Source organism: Gymnodraco acuticeps, unplaced genomic scaffold, assembly GCF_902827175.1.
Source record: "Gymnodraco acuticeps unplaced genomic scaffold, fGymAcu1.1, whole genome shotgun sequence".
NCBI lineage: Eukaryota > Metazoa > Chordata > Actinopteri > Perciformes > Bathydraconidae > Gymnodraco > Gymnodraco acuticeps.
In genome coordinates, this window is record NW_022992126.1 from 399,595 (window position 1) to 416,438 (window position 16,844).

A 16,844-nucleotide genomic window follows, 5' to 3' on the forward strand; every position below is an offset into this window, starting at 1 on the left:
TTCTCTGAACCCTTTTTGTGTCGGATTTGCAGGTTGTAGTCTTGAACGATCAGAGCCCACCGCATGAGACGCTGGTTGTGATTGTACATGCGGGACAAGAAGACGATGGGATTATGATCGGTTAACACTGCAACTGGCAAAGAACTGGATCCGACATAAACTTCAAAGTGCTGGAGAGCTAACAACAAAGCAAGGGTCTCCTTTTCAATTGTAGAGTACCAGACCTGGTGTTTGTTGAATTTACGGGAGAAATAACAGACAGGATGATCAACTCCATCCGCATCCTCCTGCAGTAGAACAGCACCGGCCCCCACTGCACTGGCATCCACCTCGAGTGTAAAGGGCTTAGAAAGATTGGGAGCAGCGAGCACAGGAGCGTGACTTAAGAGTGTTTTTACACACTCAAATGCATGTTGGCCCTCAGGGGTCCAAACATAATCCACCTTGGGATTTATCAGATTAGTTAGCGGTTGGGCGACAGTGGAAAAGTTGCGGTAGAAACTTCGATAATAGCCTGCCATGCCGAGAAAACGGCGGAGGTCACTCCTGGTGACGGGCACAGCACATTCAGCCACCGCAGCAACCTTAGCTTCCACTGGTCGGACTTGTCCTTGCCCAAACTGCTTCCCTAAATAAGTGACAGTAGCTTTCCCGAACTCACATTTGGCCAGATTTAACGTAAGTGACGCCTGTGCAAGGCGGGTGAATACCTGCCCCAGGATCTTCATGTGCATCTCCCAGGTGGGCGTGTACACGAGGAGGTCGTCCAAGTACGCGTTACAGTTACTTATTCCTGATAGGACGGTATTCACCAACCTCTGGAAAGTGGCAGGAGCATTACACATACCGAAAGCCATGACTGTGTACTGTAGGAAACAGTCAGGCGTAGCGAAGGCGGAGATTTTTGAGGCACGGTCTATTAAAGGTACCTGCCAGTAACCTTTAAGCAGATCCAACTTGCTAACATATTTTGCGGACCCTAAATTATCGATGCAATCCTCCATTCGAGGCAACGGATAGCAGTCTGACACCGTAACCGCATTCACTTTACGGTAGTCAATGATAAACCGCGGAGAACCATCAGATTTAGCCTCTACAAGGCACGGAGAGCACCATGGGCTAGAGCTCTCTGTAGCTAAGCCATTCTTTACAAGATACTCAGCCTCCTGTTTCATAAGTGCGCGCTTGGTGGGATTTAAGCGGTACGGATGTTGTTTAATTGGCCTCGCACCTTTTACATCGATGTCATGGGTTATCACATTGGTTTGGGTTGGGACATCATGGAAAAGGCACGGGAAACGAGCCACTAACTGGGTTATGTCATGCTGCTGCCCCTCCTGCAGATGACTTAACGTAGTTGGCAGTGTCTCTATCATTTCCGAGTTACATAACCGGGCACCCGGCTGATGATATGCACGCATCACCAAGCCGTCGTTAGATGGGCCGGAACTATCTGTAACTATTATCGCCGAAACAGCAGCTCTTTGATTCTCCAAGCCCGCAGGCTGGCTATCAGCGGCGGTGCGTGAATGATAGCGCTTTAACATATTGATATGACAGACACGCGTTTTACGCCGTCTCTCTGGAGTACAAATCACATAATCCGTGTCACTGAGGCAATCGTTGATTTCATACGGAACGAGGAATTAGGCGGAGAGCACAGCGCCAGGGATAGGCAATAGTGCGAGGACCTTATCACCTATTTCGAAGTGCCGATGAACAGCGGCACGGTCATAATTACGCTTCATCATGGCTTGAGAAGCGGAGAGCGACTCTCTGGCGAGTGAATTTGCCCGGTGCAAACGCTCACGAAACTGACTAACGTAATCTAATACGTTCTTATCTGGAGGAGAACCAGCCGAGAGAAACTCATCGTGTAGGATTTTAAGTGGGCCGCGGGGCCGAAAACAAGCTCTGCGGGGCTGAATCCCAACGATTCCTGAATAGCTTCACGGGCTGCGAACAAAACGAAGGGGATTCCCTCATCCCAGTTTTTTTCCGTTTCCATACAATACTTTCGCAGCATACTTTTTAGTGTCTGGTGCCACCGTTCTAACGCACCCTGAGACTCTGGATGATACGCACTAGATAGGACGTGTTTCACCTGCAGTGTTTGAAGGACCTGTTTGAACAACTTGGATTTAAAATGTGTCCCTTGGTCACTCTGGATTACACGCGGAATTCCAAATGTGGAAAAGAACTTCGTCAAAGCCTTAACTACAGCGGCGGAAGTAATGCTACGCAGCGGAAGTAATGCTACGCAGCGGAATAGCTTCAGGGAAACGAGTGGTGAGCAAATACTGTTGACCCGTTTTTGTACGTGGTAAAGGGCCAACACAATCTATTAACACCCTATCGAATGGCTCACATATAGCAGGTATCGGATGTAACGGAGCCTGAGGAATTTTCTGATTAGGCTTACCGACAACCTGGCACACATGACAGCAACGGCAAAAGGTAGAGACATCCTTCTTTAAACCTGGCCAAAAGAAATGTTTGAGGATGATCTGGTAGGTTTTAGTCACGCCCAAGTGTCCTGACCACTGGCTTTCATGCGCTACGGATAGTACATGTTGACGGTATGGTGCCGGCATGACTACCTGATGCACTACACTCCAGTCAGCTTCAGCAGTAGCAGTGAGGGACCGTTTACGCACTAATATCTCCTTATCCAGCACATAAGCTACCTTCTCACCCCTTGCTTTGTTATTACTCACCACCTGCTCGAAACACTTTGCAAGCGTTGGATCCGCCCTCTGCGCAGCGAGTATACGCTCTCGGGTTACCGGGAGTGTGTAACCGTCAACAGCTAGGCCGGCAGGTTGCGCTGGCGCAGCGGCCACGGCAGGGAAAGCGGAAACCACAATTCCTGGCTTTTCCTCCGGCATTTTTTGATCTGCAAGCAATGTCCCAAACATAGTATCAGTTAAGAACACATCCGAATCACTCTTACACGCCTGCGCGCGAGTGACAGCACAAATAGGGAAAATGTGGGCCTTTGTTCCCTCAGGCAGTACAGCCTGAGGAGAATCCAATATTTCAAGTGCAGGAGTTACCTTACCTCCTGCGATGTCATTTCTCATTAGGAAAACTATACCCCGTATAGGTAATGCTAGGCACACAGCAACAGGGAAAAATCCAGTGATTAATTTAGATTGTACATGTACATTGTGTACTGGCCGGGGCACATAACCAGGGCTGCACATAACTGGTGCGCAGGTGCGCATGCGCACCTCCGCCAAAAAAAGAGCACCGGGTCATTTGAAAAAAGGCGCATTTGCGTGCCAACATTGAGAGAGAGAGAGGAGAGAGAAGAGAGAGAAGGGAGAAGATAAAAGAGAAGAGAGGAGAGAGAGAGAGAAAGATATTTGCGAGTTGCATATGAATTCAGGGCCGGTCCGTAGCCGCGTTATAGATGTTCGCCTAGGGCGCCAGATCTGGGGAGGCGCTGCGCTGACAGCTCTGGGAGGGAAAAAAACATTTTTGACCGTTGGCGCTCATCCTAATTTTCGGCCTTGATGTAACAACATTCATAATTAAGTAAATGTAACACCCTTTTCATCCCAGTTACGTTTCATTTGCCCTGTACGATGGGCGCTGTAAGTGATGAAAATGGGGGATGTTGGCTTATCTGGCAACCGCAGCTCACAGCCAAAGTGCGAGTGAGCGTGGGAGCGAGGGAGGGTGCACCGGTTCCGGCGCTGTTGTTATTAGGATCTGGTGCTATACAGTAGCTGCTCTAACGGATATAAGAAGAAGATGTTTCTACAATGATGTGGAGGGAGAGTCCTCTCCAGTCAGACTGAGAGGCTGATAACTGCAGCTCAGTGAGGTAAAGGACTCTGAGTGTTTAGATAGTTCACTTTAGTCTAAGTTCAAACGGTTTGGTCACAATTTATGTAAACACATATTTCCAAGGCACTACTTTATAATTATTGGGATAAACAGGTTTGAAATCATTCCAATGTATACTATAGGACAGTAACCAAAAATATCCTTTAAAACTGGAAAGATAAAAAAAATGCATAAATAAATGTTAAGGTAAAATAAGATATGAATGAACAACAAAAATAAAATAAGTTACATTAATTTGTTATTGGCTATGGTAGGTTATTGGTTATGTTCACATACTTATTTGATTACATCCACTTGTCTAAGATGACAACAGAGTCTTTCGACCCAAAACCAGCTGTTGACTTGTGGATGCAAGCAGCTAATTGCAGACTCAACCAGAGAGAAAGTAGTAGGCCTACATCATCAGCTACCATGTCTGACAGTCAGGAGGGTAGTGATGACAGCTTGTAGGATTACTGGTCGTGCTAATGTTGTCTTTTGTTCACCTCTGCATGTGTGGTCTGTGTTCACCTCTGCATGTGTGTTCAGTGCCGTGTGTCTGGCAAATAAAGTCAAGACCCCTCAAAAGTTACGGTTTATTTCATTTTAAGGATGAGCACCAAGCAACATCTCCAGGTGCTCCTTTGAGAACCAGGGCAAAAAAGTTATGTGCACCCCTGCACATAACCCATTTCAATGCCACATAATATTGATCCATACCCACACGCTGATTGTTTGGAAAATGGCAGGGCAGAGGTAACAATCACTGACTGTGAGCCTCCAGTGTCTCGTAAAATGCGTACGGGTCTCTGATCGTCCGACTCACCTGTTAACGATATTAATCCATCGAACACAAAGGGCTTAAAACAGGGATCTATCTCCTCATCATTGTCAGATGCGGAAATGTGTGACTCTGCATTAATTAAACCAATGCCTTTCGGCCGGGTCTAGTTTGGTGGCTGCTCCTTACATTTGAGGATCGTGCAGTTAGCAATGACATGTCTAGGCTGATGACAGTAGTAACACTCTCTCTCCTCTTTATTCATTGTAAATACTTTCGAAGGCTGACCAACAGGTGCACCAGGCATACGGCGAGATTTCTCAGCAACAGCCGGAGAAAACACCGATTTATGGGTTAACACGTATTCGTCAGCCAGTACAGCAGCAGCAGAGAGATAATTTACTTTCTGTTCGTTTATGTACCCCACAATACGATCAGGCAACCCCCTCTTAAATTCCTCCATAAGGATTAATTCTTTCAAAGCCGAATACTCCGCAGCTTTACAGGAATCAATCCACTTGGTAAACAACATCCCCTTCTCCTTGGCAAACTCGACATGTGTCTCATTAGAACCCTTCCTGTGATTCCTAAATTTCTGCCGATAAGCTTTGGGGACTAACTCGTACACCCTAAGTATTGCGCCCTTCACCAAGTCGTAATCCAGACTGTCCTCCAGCGAAAGAGCAGCAACCGCCTCCTGAGCTCTCCCGTGAAGTTTACACTGGATTAACAGAGCCCAGGCCTCAGTCGGCCACCGTAGTGCCGCTGCAATGCGTTCAAACGCACCAAAATACGTATCCACTTCAATCTCACGGAAAACCGGCACTAACGAGATATTTTTACCCACGTTGAAAGCAGGTGGATGAGAAGGAAGTGGAAGGCTTCCTCCGACATGGCCAAAAGCACCGGAGGCGCGCAGCTCGGAGTCTAGCTCCAGCTGACGTATCCGGACTTCCTTGTCGATTTCCAACTTTCTTAGTTCCAACTGAAACTGCCTGTCTTGCTCCCTGACTTTAGCCTCCAACTGAAGCCGTGCGAGACGGACTTTGAGTTTACTCCCTTCCCGGGAATCTGGACTGCCAGGAGGCATTGGATCGTAACGAGGCGGCGTGAACGGTGCTTTAAACTGCCCACCGTCCTCACTGTCACCACCTTCTCCTTTGTCAAACGTAAACTCTGCCTCATGCCTCTGACTTAACGTATCTTCAGTTAGGACTTTAGACACAGTGAGCTCAGCTGGTGCAGCCAGTATAAGTAACCCTTTCCTCACCAACTCATCCACTACTAAAGCCTTCAATTCTTTTTTTAATAATTGTTTTTTCACTGCAAGACTGAAATATTGCGCTATCTCACTCAAATCGTCTTTGCGACACCGGTCTAGTTGCTCGTAAGACGGACAGACTAAAAAAGACTCCAAGTCGAAAAGTGCCATACTCAGCTAAAACTGCACACACTATTTTTAGCTATAAAAACCCCACTTATAACCCCAGGAATTAAGTTAATATCCCGGACGAGCCCCAACGTATGTTACGTCCTCTCTAGGGTAGAAGGAAATAACACACCCCAGTATGGAATTAGGTATATTACAAGCGTTTATTTATATATAATATAGGTAGAAAATAATGAGGCAAGCAGCCTGGCACAAACAAAAGGCAAAAGAGTACAAAGTTAAATGAAGCTCAACAAAAGAGCCTTGATAAGTAGCCAACAATAACATGAATAGGCTGCACAGGAAAGTAATAAATCAACCCTCTCTATAAGAAGGGAACACAATAACAAAAGAAGGCTGTTTAAGAAACACAGCTGTACATGGAGCAAACAATCAACACAACGCTATACTAGTAGGAAACACACTATATCCAGTGGCGGCGGGTCATTAGGGGCAGGTGGGGCACAGCCCCACCTAGTGTCAGAAGAAAGTATTACAAATAATGATTACAAAAAAATACTAAAAAATAAATAAAAAAACATATAAAATATATTTTAAGGTCATGTTTAATAATCTGATTCGTCTGTACATTTCTGTTTTAGTCTGTGTTCTTCTAATTAGTGTCTAGAGTGCCGTTTTGAGCTGTTTAGAGCCATGTGGGACAAAACCCGATCCTGCCCTTCCCTCTCACAGTCTAAGTGAACGGTGATTGTAAAAACTACACTGCGCATGCTCAGAGTATTTTTCTATTGAATGTGTGTGGCAAAAAAATAATGACCGTAGGGGCAGAGTGCTCCCATCCCCACCATACGTCATCTCACATAATTCAGAATTGATTGGCTGTAAGTACTCACGTGTGCAGTGCTGCGAAACGTCACGTGTAGTTTGAAGAGGAGACGAGAGAGCAGCATATAGCTAACATCACCAGCGATTAAAAGAAGTAAAAAACTGAAAGAAAATGAATGAAGTTGACCATTTACTGGAGCACACATTTGAGACACTTAGCCCACCATCCACCGGATTTCCAAATGGTCCAGACTGCGGGCAAAGTTAAACGTGGGTTTAACGCTGAGTGGTTTGCTAAAAAGAAATGGCTAACGGCGAGCATCCAGAAGAATTCCCTCTTTTGCTTTCCTTGCCTGCTTTTTGGTGAAGATCAAGGTACTTGGTCGAGGACAGGTTACAAGGACTTAAAGCATCTTTCGGAGAGGACAATGAAGCATGAGAGCAGCAACAGTCATTTGGAAAATGCCGTAAAATTGGGATTACTTGGAAGGGTGAATGTTGCAGCTCAGATTGACAGCGCCTACAGACGCGGCATTGATTCTCATAATAGGAAGGTGGAAGAAAACAGGTACGTGCTTGGTCGGATCATCACCTGTATTAAACTGTGTGGGAAATGTGAGACAGCACTGCGGGGCCACAACGAGTCGGCGGACTCTCTGAATCCAGGGATATTCAGGTCAATTTTCGAGACAATGTGTGAGGCTTCAACGGCACTACGAAGCTCAGCTTGTTTTCAAAGGGACATCAAGCACCATACAGAATGAACTCTTGGACTGCATGTATGATGTGTACAGGGAGGAAATAGCCAAGCAAGTGGACAACACATCATTTGTTGCCGTTCAGGCCGACGAGACAACCGATGTCTCCTGTAAATTGCAAATGGTGATTGTGCTGCGATACATTATGCCTGACCTCACAGTTACAGAGCGTTTTTTGGAGTTTGTGGAAGTAAAGGACAAAACTGGTGTAGGTCTCTCTAACAGCATCAAGGCTGTTCTGGAACCCCTGAAGCTGAAAGAAAAGCTAATCGCTCAGACCTATGACGGGGCGGCCGTCATGAGCGGTAACGTGCGCGGGGTACAGACGGTGATGAAGGAGACGTACCCAAACGCTCAGTTTGTTCACTGCTACGCCCACCAACTGAACCTGACCCTGCAGCAACTGTGTTCAGCAAGGATGAGCATCCTGAAGGTGTTTTTTGCAGATCTAACTGCTTTTTCCACTTTTTTCTCCGGTGCTCCAAAACGTGTTGCAGCTCTTGCAGAGGCAACACAGAGACGCATCCCACAGCCACCGGCTGTGAGATGGAACTTTAAAAGCAGAACTGTGAACGCGGTTTGAGAGACCCGAGATGCACTACTTCAGTGTATGAAGCATATACGCGCACAACCAGGATGGGATGCGGTCACCATAAGTGAGGCATACGGCCTGTCAAAGAAACTGCGGACCGAGCATTTATGCAGCTCCTGGAGTTTTTTTCGTTGCTTATGCCAGAAGTGGATGTTCTATACAACACTCTGCAAAAACGAAGCATCGATGCACCTGGGATCAACAGCGCGCTCTGCCGTTTCAAGGAAAATGTTCAGAAAATGAGGCAGAAAACTGATGCATTGGCCGCCACTGCTCATGATGGAACAGACGAGCCAGGCCGACGAGTCAGCAGCACAGCGCCGGTGATGAAGGAGGCTTGTGACACAGTCATCTCACAGGTGGAACAGAGGTTCTCACAGAGTGACCATTTGATCGCTGCAAAGCTTGTTGACAGCTCATTCTTCCCACAGCATGTCCTGTCATTTCCTACACCTGAGCTTGACTGCGCCGTGAAACTGTGGCCTGCGTTGGGAAACAAGGAGAAGTTGAAGTCTGAGCTGACCACGCTCTACCGCCACAGTGAGCTTCACACTGGAAACACTGCCCTGTCTCTGTTGAAATCCATTCACGAGAACAACTTGGAGGAAACGTTTGCTGAGACTGTTATTTTGGTCAAAATAATAGTGACAACTCCGATGACGACATCCGAGTCAGAGAGGAACTTTTCCACCCTCAAAAGGATAAAGACTTTCACTCGCAACACCATGGGACAGCCGCGACTTAACGCATTGGCCATGCTTTCAATTGAAAGCCAGTTGATCCAGCAACTACAGGACTTCATCCCCAAAGTGATAGACACATTCTGTCAGAGGAAGGACCGCCGTGCCGCTTTTCTTTTCAAGTGAGCCTTCAGCTTTGGTAAGTTCATTTATGTCATATATTTTGTTGATCTTCTGTGTTTTGCCTCAGCTGGATCGATTGATATTGTGACCTCGATGATGAGTGTCTGTGTTTTCCTTATATTTACAGTCTATGGTGTTTTAATGCTAAAGCATTACGGTTGTTGTTATTGTTAAGAATTACTTTGTGATGGTGACCTTTACTCCATGTATGAAGGTGCATTACTATGATATCCCCACGCTGTGTACGTAAATGTATGCGCTCACAGTGTTGCTCCTGTGGTCTTCAGTATGTAATTTGACACTCCCCCTCTCTCTCTCCTCCCCCCCTCTCTCTGTCCCCCCCCTCTCTCTCTCTCTCTCTCTCTCTCTCTCTCCCCCGACCTCTTTCTGCCCCCCCAGTTTTGTACACCTAGAAACGCCACTGACTATATCATGTGACCCTAGTCAACACAATGCTAAGCTAACAGGAACACTCTAACAAACAAAAGGTACAAGTCAACCACCGTTGACGTAAATATCGCAGCGAGAGCAGAAGTGTGAGGCGTCTGATTAGCACAGCAGACCCTCCTGAATGATGTCAGTCCGCGGCCTTTGTACTCCTCCCCCGGAAGGTGTGCTGGATGGGTGCAGGGATTGGAGGACGTCGATCCAATCCCCTCTCCGGAAACGCGGGACAGCCAATGACATCTAAGGAACCTCACAGCTCGTTTGCATACACACAGAACAGAGTTAATGGCACCAGGGAGCCAGCGGCTGTAACAGTTACACAGAAGTATCTTTGAAGCCTTAACACCTCGGACGTTACACAAATATAGTTAACTAGGGTAGCTAATGGATAGGTTAGCTCAAGGTTTAGCTAAGGCAATTTATCATGCATACAGGCTAATGTAGCCTACTGTACTTAAAGGCCCTGATACACCAGGCCGAAATTGGCCGTTTTCGTTAATCGGACGACGAAGCGTGCCCTGTCGCCAGTGGCGGCGCCAGAGTATTTTTGTCGGGTGATCTATGGTAGGGCTAACCCATACAGTGGTGGGGCTCAAGTCAGTATTTGTAATGCAATTACATACACGCTATATCGCACCCCTTGACAGTGAAACGCACGCGTGAGGCTTTTATTAGTCTCCTTTTTTCAGCTAAATTACATCGAGAGCAACAGGTGTGAGTTAAACAATACAATAGCCTATTCTGCTAATTCCACGTTGTTACAACATGCTACTGAGAGAGAGAGAGAGAGAGAGAGAGAGAGAGAGAGAGAGAGAGAGAGAGAGAGAGAGAGAGAGAGAGAGAGAGAGAGAGAGAGAGAGAGAGAGATCGAGAGAGAGGAGGAGAAGAGAGAGAGAGAAGAGAGAGAGAGAGAGAGAGCGAGAGAGAGATAGAGAGAGAGAGAAAAAAAACACAACAGGTAGCCTGTATCTCTATTGTCATACAAAACACTTTTTCAAATGACCCATTATTACAAAATATATTCAAAACTCACTATTCACTCGGGTCGTGTGACTCTGGCACCTGTTCGACTTGTACCTCAATGCGAGGGCGTTTAAGAACAAATCTATCCATCCGAAATATACAATTAATCCTAGAAGTTCTGCTGTCAGCAATTTACTCGGCGCGAGTTTGGGGACTTTTCACTGTGAACGTGACGAATCAGTAATGCATGACGCAGCAGACCCAACGTTTCGTTGCTCTGATTGGCTGTAGGTCTATTCAAATTGCATTCGGAGGCATTTCGATCTGACCGCGGCCGCGCTGATATTATAAAGCCAGAGAATTTCCACACCTTTAGTGTATAAAACTCCCCCACTACTTAGACTATTCCTTGCACCCCTCTAGCATAAGCCCGAATGGTCTCAACCATATTGCGTCAGTAACGTGCACTTGTTGTTACAGCAGGATCAGTTTGTGTGTTGTGGACACGACCGGTAGATTTTCGCAATCCGTGTTCTCAACATGCTTACTTTAACATAATTTTTCATGGTAGGGCTAAGCCATTTCTTGGTATGGCTGTAGCCTACCCCAGCCATACCCTGGCGCCGCCACTGCCTGTCGCCCAAACTCAATTTGGTGTGTCCCGCACCGTCGGTTAGGAGTCGAGGAGGGGAAATTAGAGTATTGAGAAACCTCTATTCTCAAGCAACCATTTCGCTTCTCATGCACTGATTCGCTAGCTGAACAGCCAACACTGACACGGGCCGTTTCTCAATCGCAAGTAAAACTGCTGCAGAGCAACTATTTCAAGTATACTACGTCATCGAGTGACGCCGAAGGACTGTTTAAATGCATGTTAAATGCCCAGCATTCTGCGCCACTCTATGACGTAGTATACTTGAAATAGTTGCTCTGCAGCATGTGTACTTGCGATTGAGAAACGGATGTCACTACCCGATCTGCAGCTCTGCCCGATCTGCAGTGCGCGCATGTGCGAGATGGTCCGCCATATTGGGGAACTCCGGACGGCAACCCAAGAAGGACTATTGACACAGTGGCTTTTGGCAAAGCTGAAAAATAAAACTCGAGAGAGATGAGTTATTGTTATTACAACGTGACTTCACTATTATACAACTCTTTTTATTGGGTTCTTTTATTTGGGGTTAAGTACATTGTCAGAATAAGTGAGAAATGGATTTAACTTCTGTTAGACCGGTATGCCATACATTTTTGCATACATTCACAGTAAATATGTATTCAGTATGATATCTGTCTAACAGAAGTTAGTTTTGCTTGATTCTGAGAAAGTGTTGCTTTATCTTTATGAAACAAACCTAATCCCATATGAACCCTGCTGTTAAATGAAACATATTGAAATACTTTTGAACAAATAAACACATCTCATTGTAAAAGAAGGCAACAAATTGTATTTCCATTTTCTACTACTAACACACTGATACTTTTGGATATTAAGGTATATTTAACACTGTGTGGTAGACAATTTGACTTCATAGTAGTTCTTAATACAAGTGCAAGTAGCATGTGTTGTCAAGGTTATATTTTCAGACAGGAAAACACTTAGCAAGGAAATGTTTTTGCTCTTCAGTTATTGGAGGAACTAAAATCATTATCAATAATGCAGACAGTTTAAAAATCACTGTCATAAAAATAAATAAAAAATCATCCAAACACTTATTTGTTTTGAAGATAACCCATCAAATGTATTTGATGTGAAAAGAAGAACTTAAACTATAGACCTATCATTTAAAAAACATGTTATTATTATACATTGGAGGGTTTTGCCCAATGTTTCTGCTTTACTACAGTCACACAGGGCTCTAGGTATTATGATTTGGATCATCTACATGCTTTTCAGCAAACAACAAAAGGTTCACTTAACCTTGACCATTACCTTTTGTTATGAAACAAATTAGTTATATCAATCAATCAATCAATGTTTATTTATATAGCCCAATATCACAAATGTTACATTTGTCTCAGTGGACTTTACAGTTTGTACAAAATATCAGTATGACAATACGACACCCTCTGTCCTTAGACCCTCACATCGTACAAGGAAAAACTTCCGAAGAAAACCCACAGTTTAAAGGGAAAAATGGGAGAAACCTCAGGGAGAGCAACAGAGGAGGGATCCCTCTCCCAGGACGGACAGACGTGCAATAGATGCCGTGTGTAAATTGAAAAGATAATACATTTGCAACATAGGTAGTCCAAATGTTTGGAAATGCATGTGTGTATAATAGGAAGATGAATCCACAGGATATCCAGCAGGACCTATGATCCAGGACCACAGCCACGACTCGCGATCCAGGGCTCGCGATCCAGGACAGAGGAGCGCAGGATCATCCATGACTCCGGATCCCGGCGTATATAGACACCAAAAGAAAGACATTTGGGGAAGCTGGGTTAATCGGAATATGAGAGTACACAGGTATAGACAGAGAGAAGGAAGAAGTAAGATGTCCCCCGACAAACTAAGCCTATATCAGCAAAACTAGGGGCTGAATCTAATCAGCCCTAACTATAAGCTTTATCAAAAAGGAAGGTCTTAAGCGCACTCTTAAAAACGGATAGGGTGTCTGCCGCCCAAACACAAACTGGAAGCTGATTCCACAAATGTGGAGCTTGATAAGAAAAGGCTCTGGCTCCCATTGTAATTTTAGAGACTCTAGGAACAACCAACAACCCTGCATTCTTGGAACGCAATGCCCTTGTACGACAGTAGGGTATAATGAATTCTTTAAGGTAAGATGGCGCCTGCCCATTAAGGGCTTTGTAGGCGAGAAGAAGAATTTTAAATTCTATCCTGTGTTCTATAGGGAGCCAGTGTAAGGCAGCCAGAACAGGAGTAATGTGGTCCCTTTTCCTAACTCTGGTTAGTACACGAGCTGCAGCATTTTGAATCAGCTGAAGCAACTTGACTGACTTCTTGGTACACCCTGATAATAAAGAGTTACAATAATCCAGCCTTGAAGTAACAAATGCATGGACTAGTTTCTCTGCATCGTTTTGAGGCAAGATATGCCTGATTGTTGCAATGTTACGTAGATGGAAGTAGGCGGTCCTTGAAATTGATTTTATGTGGGCGTTAAAGGATAAATCCTGATCAAATATAACACCAAGATTCCTTACAGTCTCACTGGAGGCCAAATTAATGCCATCCATAGTTAGTATATCCTTAGATAATTTGTTTCGTAGATTCTTCGGGCCAAGTACAATAACTTCAGATTTGGTCGTGTTTAACATCAAAAAGTTTAAGGTCATCCACGTTTTTAAGTCCTTAAGGCAGTCTTGAATTTTATTTAGATGATTAATTTCATCAGGCTTGATTGATAAATATAGTTGAGTATCATCCGCATAACAATGAAAATGTACAGAATGATTCCTTATAATATTGCCAAACGGAAGCATATATAATGTGAACAAAATAGGTCCGAGCACTGAGCCCTGTGGCACTCCATGGCTAACTTTGGTTTGCGTGGAAGATTCATCATTGACACGTACAAACTGAGAGCGTTCAGATAGATAGGACCTAAACCAGTCTAAAGCAGTTCCCTGTATGCCAACTAAGTGCTCTAGTCTTTGCAATAAGATATCATGGTCGATAGTATCAAATGCAGCACTGAGATCGAGCAAAACAAGAATAGAGACACGTCCCTTGTCAGAGGCTATTAGAATGTCATTTGTGACTTTAACCAGAGCTGTCTCTGTGCTATGATGTGTTCTAAAGCCAGACTGAAAATCTTCAAATAAATCATTGTTTTTTAAGTAATCACACAACTGTTTTGCGACCGCTTTCTCAAGAATTTTTGAGAGGAACGGAAGATTGGAAATAGGTCTATAATTGGCTAAAACCTCTGGATCGAGGTTGTGCTTTTTAAGAAGCGGTTTTATCACTACTACTTTGAATGATTGTGGAACATAGCCTGATAATAAAGACATATTCATAATATTTAATAAATAAGTGCTAATTCATGGAAAAACTTCCTTCAACAGCTTAGTTGGAATTGGGTCTAACATACACGTTGATGGTTTAGAAGAGAGAATCATTGAATTTAATTGTTCAAGGTTTATGGCTGAAAAGCATTCTAGTTTACTATCTAGTGTAATATTAGAACTTACGTTTCCGGGAGCTGTTGATAACACTGGTCAAAGGCAAGAGGTCATTAACTGGTCAAAGGCAAGAGGTCATTAATTTTGTTTCTAAGAGTAACAATTTTATCGTTAAAAAAGCACATAAAATCATTACTACTGAGTGCTATGGGAATAGAAGGCTCAATCGAGCTGTGGCTCTCTGTCAGCCTGGCTACAGTGCTGAAAAGAAATCTTGCATTATTCTTATTCTCATCTATTAATGAAGAGTAGTAGGCTGCTCTCGCTTTACGCAGTGCTTTCTTATATTCATTGAGAGTAATATGCCAAATTAAACGAGATTCTTCAAGTTTAGTGGAACGCCATATCCTTTCAAGTTGTCTGGACTTTTGCTTTATTTTGCGGCTTTCGGCATTATGCCATGGAGCTAATCTATGTTGTTTTATTTTCTTCTTTTTCAAAGGAGCAACAGAGTCTAATTTTATTCGCAGCGCATCTGTAGCACTATCAACAACATGATCAATTTGGGGTGGTGTACATTTTGTATAAGTTTCCTCCCTTACATGCAGACATGCTATCGAGTTAAGTATTGGTGGAATCTCTTCCTTAAATTTGGCTATAGCACTAACAGATAGGTTTCTGCTGCAGGAGCTTTTGACTAATGCTTTGTAGTCTCGTAACAGTACTTCAAAAGTTACTAAGAAATGGTCGGATAAAGCAGGATTATGCGGTTCGACTAATAGTTGCTCAATTTCAATACCATAAGTCAGAACAAGGTCGAGAGTGTGATTATAGCAGTGGGTTGGTTTATTTACACTCTGACAAAAACCAACAGAATCTAATATAGAGTTAAATGCAACAGTAAGGCTATTTTTATCATCGTCAACATGAATATTAAAGTCACCTACGATAATTACTTTATCTGTTTTAAGTACCAAAGTTGATAAAAACTCAGAGAATTCAGATAAGAATTCTGAATAAGGACCTGGTGCACGGTACACTGTAACAAATAAGATTGGCTGCAAAGTTTTCCAGGTCGGATGCGTAAGACTAAAAACGAGACTTTCAAAGGAGGTATAATTTAATTTTGGTTTAGTATTGATAAGTAAACTTGAGTCAAAGATTGCTGCAACTCCACCTTCTCGGCCCGTGCCTCGGGCAATATGAGTATTGATATGGCTGGGTGGAGTGGCCTCATTTATGCTGACATATTCTTCATGTCTCAACCAAGTTTCAGTGAGACAGCATATATCATTATTATAATCTGATATTAAATCATTTACCAATATCACCGATGAACAGGTGAATTTAGAGGGAACCACATGCCCAAACAGTAGGGCTTCCTGATTATCTACTCTTCCCCTTTTATACGGAGTGTTTCCAGCCTCTTTCAGAAAACAGACACAGCTAATACATCAACATAAAAACCAAACTTTGTAATACTGCGAGCAATCCTCAAGTTGCAACAGCCATAAGATGTCGGGGGAGCTGTATGCCAAACCTGGCACCGCCAACAAGGTTTACTTTGAGCCGGACGACAAGGAGAGCATGGTGAACATCTATGTGAGTGCAGAAAGCCTGAGAGTTTATGACAGCCCCTGGGTGGAGGCCATGTCCCCAAACACACCAGGACCTGCAGAGACTCAGCACCCAGGTACGGTACATGATGACCATGTAGGTTTGCAAACACAACAGATTTTATTTGCATACAATCAATTTGTAAATGGAATGTTTGTATAGTTTTCTATGTGGTACAGCAGTGTGATTTTAAATTCTCTTTAAATGTCATGTTCTCATATTTCATGTATTGCATTATTTGTGCCAGTCGTCCTTGAAAACTCAAGAAAGAGGAGTCCTCTCAGAAGTTTTTCAGTGTTTCTCTGTGCGGTGTGTCTTCTCTTCCTGGCCGGAATTATTGGCCTTGGGGTCCAAAGTGAGTTTTCACTAATTCTGTTTGCCATTAGTTAAAGAAGCGGTTAAAATAAGACAAAAATGTTCAGTTGCTGTTTTGTTTTGTTCCTTGCTACAATAGGAGATAAAGACAGAGCTGACTGCAGTAGAGATGTAAACCAAATATTGGCAGATTTCGCCACTCTCAAGAAAACTTGTGACCTAACACGCAATAATACTGAGCTCATACACAACTTGTGGAAGAAATATTGTGGTGAGTAAACACTTTTTTAAGCTAAAATAATGACATACATGATTCTCCATGTTTCAGTCATATTTGTTGTTGGTAAGGTTTATAAATAGTATTAAC